Here is a 5,591-nt window from a genome sequence, read left to right on the forward strand (position 1 = left end):
CTGGTTTGCGGTGCAAGGGACCTCAAAGCTCACCCAGTTGCAGCCCTTGGTTGCCCAGTGCCATGGGCACGATGCTGCCCCATCACAAAGCCGTGGTGGTCGCTGCAGAGACGCCCATTGTGACGGGGCCCCCACGCTGAGCGTGGGCTATTTAAGGAGCCAGAGCCCTGCAGGAACCAGTGCAGAGGAGAGCCCTCCCTCGGGAGGCTGCATCTCCCGTGCCTGCCCTGCGCATCCAGGTACGTGTTCTTTGACTTTGCAATCCTGTTGTAGTGTTGGCTTGAAACACATGGTGGGTGCGTGCTCTAAAGGGAGGAGAAGCTGTCAGGAGATGTGCTGGTGCCATCCCAGCTGTAGGAGCAGGGGCTGGGTGAGGAGGAGGTACTGGGCTTGTTCCTGTGCTTGGAGCTGAGCTCTGCCTGCAGAGGTGCTGGGGGCGAAGCAGGAGCCTTCTGTGTGCAGGAGCTGCTGGTGTCAGAGGTGCTGAGAAGGTGTCAGGGCAGGAGCAGCCCCCGGGCAGTGCAGCTGCTGGTGCTGTCACTGGGAGCTCAGCACAAGGGGACCTTCCTGGCTCCGGCAAGGCCCACGCAAGCCCCCCAGGCATTGCGGAAGGCAGGAGGGGTGCTGGCAGGTTCAAGTGATCCCTGTGCCAGGCATTGCAGAAGTCACAGAAATTTCTAAACTGAAAAGTAAGAAAATAGACCCTCAAAATAGCTTTTATCAGTTGCTCTTTGCAATCTTCCTGTGCTCGGAATCCTCCAATGTGCTGTGCAATCTGCAAGGATTGACAAAACCCAAAGGTTTTAACGAGCCCCATGGTGTATTTGGGCTGAGTCCATGAACCTCAGGTGCTGAGAGGAGACTGAGGAAACCTCTCAAGAAGTCCAAGTCAGAAACTAAGCCCCAAGTCCCTTCAGCATTAATGGGCCCCACTGAGGGCTGTTATTGACAAAGCCGCCCCAGGGACTCTTTAAAGCAAGTAACTGCAGGCTGTGACTACTGGGAGACAAAGGCAAAATGCAGGTGTCTGGTGGTGAGAAAACCCTTGGTTTGTTTGATGAAGCAGAAAGGCCAAGCCCTGACCACAGCCCTTGGAGAAGGAGAGCCTGAAATCCTGAGAATGAAAGTTCTCCTCATAGGCCTTGATGAAAGAGGCAACTGCCATAGCCCAGGGCACAGAGACCTTTTGTTCTTCTGGGCCTTTGATTCTGCTAAGTTGGAGTTTCACAGTACATTCCTTCCTACACATTTGTTTCTATTCCTAAGGCTACCAGTATAACATTTAGTTATAAAGTAACTAAGTACAAACCAACACAATTGTAGTATTCAATGTATGAAGCTTTGATCTATGATTTTAAACACAATCAACTATTGGAACAGTTATAAAATAACTAAGGTGCAGTACAGCAAAGTTACAAATTTTAACATGTGCATAAAGGCTTTCTATTGGTTTTACAAACTTGTCAAATATAATGACCGCAAGAATGGCTATATGATTATATTTAACATAAAATTTTATCTGTTTCCTGATAGGGACAGTGCACCTCATTTGGGACAGCTTCCTGCCTGTAGCACCCTCTCTGCTGTGCACACCTCTCTCTCTGCCCACACTCACAAGTGTCTCACAGAAGCTTTGCACTTCCCCTGCAGCAGTGACCCCTCACTGCAGGAGGTTCCTGCATTCTCCAGGCTCAGGGATGGATCCTGCATTCCAGGCAAGTTTGGGTAGTGCAGGAGAGGGAGACAGGAAGGTCGGCTCATGGGGCATGAGGAGCAGTGTTCAGGCACCCCCAGCAGTGGGCATTCCCCATGGGCCACGCTGAGGCATGTTCCCATGAGGGAAATTTCTCAGACAGCCTCTGGTTTGTCCAGGCTCTGCAGCCACACTCCAGGAACACCTACTCCTCCTCCACCTACAGACATCAACTGCTCTCCATTGCTGGGCTCCGTCCTGCTTGTAAGGATTGGTTAAAGCCCTGAACCATCACCTTGCTTCTTGCTGACTTCCCTCCACCCTCCCTCACCTCCCTGCACACTGCTCATTGCCACCAGTAACTCACTGAAGAGTTAAGAAGCTCTCAAGGCTTTCCTCAGGGGGTGACCGTGTTTCTCCATTGACCATTGATGGATCCATGGAGTGCCAGGTGTGAGGTTCCTGCAGAGGCAGAGCTGCCCCTGGGCAGAGCCCTGCTGCCGGGAGGGGTGTGCAGGGCAGAGCTGAGCACACAGCCCATGGGATGGGCTCTGGGAGCACTGAGAGGGAGCAGAGCTGGGCCCAGAGCAGCAGCTCCTGGCAGGGACAGCTCCAGGCAGCAGAGACATGGGCAGGGAGTGGGGGGAAAGTGCAGCCCAGGCCTGGGGAGGGTGCGTTCAGGCAGCTCTCTTGGTGTCTGGCACTGGAGGTGGCTGCTGGCCATGCTCTGCTGGGCACAGTCCTTTGCTTCTCCCCATGAGAGCTCCATGATCTGCCCTTTGAAACCGTGCTGCCCTGCTCTCAGCACAGGACAGGTGTTTGTCGGGGTTCTTAAGATCAATTTGTGTGTGAAGGCATCCTACAGACACTGCAAGTGAAAGCAGAGGGCAAATGGGAAAGGACTGATGGACACTGCAGCTCTCCTGGCTCTGCACTAAGTTATAAAGAGCTGAGAACTTCTCCCTGTTTCAATATTGTTCTGATTTTCTGTCATACAAAGAATGTTTTATACCCCCCAAAAAAAACCTCATCAGTGTTATGCCTGTAAATAAATAATACAGTCCAAATGACCCGAAGGCCATGCTGACCTCTCTTGTGCAGCCCAGACTCACAAGAGTCATGAGTAGAAGTAGTGAACTTTACAATCACGTTGGATTTCATCTGACATCCCTTGTGAAAATCAGAGCTGGGCAAAGCACTGCTTCAGAGCAAACCTGACTCCCAACCAACCTGGCCTTGAGCACTGCTTGGGATTGGGTAGCCACAGCTTCTCTGGGCACCCTGTGGCAGTGTCCCACCACCCTGAAAGGGAACAACTACATCTGAATGTCTAAGCTACATCTCTCTTTTTTCATCTTCAATCATTCCCCCTTTTCCTATCACGGCAGGCCCTTGCAAAAACCCCCTCTCCAGATTTCTTGTAGGCCCTTCTTAGATATGGGCAGATTGCTAAGATGTATCCCTGGAGCCTTCTCTTCTCTAGGCTCAGCACCCTCAACTGTTTCAGCTTGTCTTCCCCAGAGATGTGATCTAGCCCTTAGAGCACATCTTTAGGACCCTTCATAAACCCATCATTGTTGGATCATAAGAGAACAGAGGTTGGAAGGGACCCCAGGAGGTCTCAAGTCCAACCCATCACGAACAGGGTCAGGGCAAGCGGTTAAAGGCTTGATTCAGTCTGAGTTGGAAATCCCCAAAGCCAGAGACTGCACAGCCTCTCTGGGTGACCTGATGCAGCACTTGCCTGAGCCTATGGGAACAAGGTTTCCTTATGTCCTGGCTCAACCTCTCCTCTGTCACTATCCCCTATTGCCTTTTGTCCTCCCACCAGGCACCATGGTCAGGAGCCTGGCTCTGTATTCTCCATGCCCTCCTTGCCAGTACAGGCAGCCAGTCCCCAACAGCCTTCCCTTCCCAAGATCTCAGGTCCCCATCAGCCTTCCCTTCTCCATGCTGGACAAGCCCAGCTCCCCCAGCCCCTCCCCACAGGCACCGTGCTCCAGTCCCTGCCTGTCCTGAGAGCCCGTTGCTAAACCCACTCCTGCTTACCAATGGTGTTCCTGAATTGGGGATCTGAAACCTGGATGGAGTATTCCAGAGCATCCCTTCCCTTGTTCTCCTGCCGTGCTCCTGGTCATACAGCCCGCCATGCTGCTGTCCTCCCTTGCTGCCAGGGCACACGCTGCCTCCTATCCAGCTCCTGCCCACCCAGACCTTTCCCATGGGCTGCTCCCAGCCAGGCAGCCCCAGCCTGGGCCATTGCAGGGGAGTCCCCTGCAGGGACCCCTGTGTCCCCTGCTCTCCTGCCCAGGACACCCTGAGAGCTCTGCCGCTCCCCCATGCCATCCCATCTCCCCACACCAGCACAACAGCCCCGGCCCTTGGGCTCCTCAAGAGCTCTTCCTGCTCCAGGCACAGAGCAGCCATCCCAGAGCTGGAGCAGCCAGAAAGCTGATTTCATTCCCCTTCATTCCTGCCATGGGAGGACATAGCACAGACAAGAAGTTGCTGCAGGACCATTTATTTCCCTTAAATACAGTGAGAGTCCTTCACTGACACAAGGTCTGTGGGTCACATCAGACGGTGGCTACTTAAGAAGGAGAAGATGAAAACTGACATTTCTATGAAGAGAAAATCATCACAAATTGAAACAGGAAAACAAATGTAAAGCAGCAAAGACAGATTTGGCCTGTCATGACCTGCACTGGCAGCCCTTTTTAGAGGACAGCAGGCAGTGTATAGCTGCTGAAACACATCCAGTCACCAGCTTCCTCACAGCATCCTTGAGCTCCTGGTTCCTCAGGCTGTAGAATGAGGGGTTTCACTGCTGGAGGCACCACCGAGTACAGCACTGACACCACCAGATCCAGGGATGGGGAGGAGATAGAGGGGGGCTTCCAATAGGCAAAGGTACCAGTGCTGACAAAGAGGGAGACCACAGCCAGGTGAGGGAGGCACGTGGAAAAGGCTTTGTGGTGTCCCTGCTCAGAGGGCATCCTCAGCACGGCCCTGAAGATCTGCACATAGGACCCCACAATGAACACAAACCAGCCAAGTACTAGAAAGCAACTTAGCACAAGAAGCCCAACTTCCCTGAGGTAGGAATGTGAGCAGGAGAGCTTGAGGATCTGGGGGATTTCACAGAAGAACTGCTCCACAGCATTGCCTCGGCAGAGGGGGAGTGAAAATGTATTGGCTGTGTGCAGCAGAGCAGTGAGAAACCCAGCGCCCCAGGCAGCTGCTGCCATGTGGACACAAGCTCTGCTGCCCAGGAGGCTCCCGTAGTGCAGGGGCTTGCAGATGGCAACGTAGCGGTTGCAGGACATGACAGTGAGGAGAAAATACTCTGCCGAAATGAAAAAGAGAAAGAAAAAGATCTGTGCAGCACAACCTGTGTAGGAGATGGCCGTGGTGTGCCAGAGGGAATTGGCCATGGATTTGGGGACAGTGGTGGAGATGCAGCCCAGGTCCAGCAGGGAGAGGTTGAGGAGGAAGAAGTACATGGGGGTGGGGAGGTGCTGGTCGCAGGCTGTGCTGGTGATGATGAGGCTGTTGCCCAGGAGCGCAGCCAGGGAGATTCCCAGGAAGAGCCAGAAGTGCCAGAGCTGCAGCTCCCGCCTGTCTGCGAATGGCAGGAGGAGGAAGTGGGTGATGGAGTTGCCGTTGGACATCTGCTGCCTCTGGGCATGGGGCACTGTCACAGGAGAAAAAGGCAGTGACAGGTTAGGACAAGAGGGATGTCAGATACAGAAGTTCAATTTACACACTCACAACTCTGAACACTTTTGGTCTTCATAGGATAGTCTCAGTGTGACTTGGTCATGATTGTCTCTGAGGTTGTTTGGTTTGTTTGCTTTCCCAGTGTCACATCTGAAGAGTGACTCTTTTAGGGATAAAT

At 53.2% G+C, this 5,591-nt stretch overlaps 1 pseudogene across 1 annotated transcript; it reads right to left on the reverse strand.

Annotated features, from left to right (window-relative positions):
• Nucleotides 1–4,385: 4,385 nt before the first annotated feature.
• Nucleotides 4,386–5,364, reverse strand: LOC308223302 (olfactory receptor 14A16-like; annotated as a pseudogene). Its single transcript has one exon. The product of its transcript is annotated as an olfactory receptor 14A16-like (transcript).
• Between the last annotated feature and the right edge of the window lie 227 nt (nt 5,365–5,591).

This window comes from Psittacula echo (genome assembly GCF_963264785.1).
Source record: "Psittacula echo genome assembly, chromosome: 6".
Taxonomy (NCBI): domain Eukaryota; kingdom Metazoa; phylum Chordata; class Aves; order Psittaciformes; family Psittacidae; genus Psittacula; species Psittacula echo.